The sequence below is a fragment of the Halyomorpha halys genome, unplaced genomic scaffold, assembly GCF_000696795.3.
Source record: "Halyomorpha halys isolate HHAL.00 unplaced genomic scaffold, Hhal_1.1 Scaffold1518.1, whole genome shotgun sequence".
Taxonomy (NCBI): Eukaryota; Metazoa; Arthropoda; class Insecta; order Hemiptera; family Pentatomidae; genus Halyomorpha; species Halyomorpha halys.
Window position 1 is genome coordinate 97,072 of NW_027108385.1, and position 243 is coordinate 97,314.

At 39.1% G+C, this 243-nt stretch overlaps 1 protein-coding gene across 2 annotated transcripts in view; it reads right to left on the reverse strand.

Moving 5' to 3' along the window:
- LOC106689897 (uncharacterized) overlaps nucleotides 1-243 on the reverse strand; it is a 31,543-nt gene that overhangs the window by 6,514 nt on the left and 24,786 nt on the right. The gene's annotated exons all lie outside the window — the stretch shown is intronic.

The window sequence follows — 243 nt, forward strand, 5'->3', positions numbered from 1 at the left end:
ACAAAACAAAGTATTGGTCCTCTTACAGTTTTTTAGTTACTTCTCATCCATCGAAGTGTGTTGTTAGGCGATCCAAACAAAGAGTCCCTTTTTCTCCTTGGGTGACTCTTGGTTGTCCTCTTATTTCAAGATGAGAGAAATTGAGGACCTCTATCTACTAGCCCAAACAAAGAATGAATCCAGAAAACCAAAACCTGCCTCGATGTTTCATGTAAACATCGATTATTGCACAACAGTTAGGGA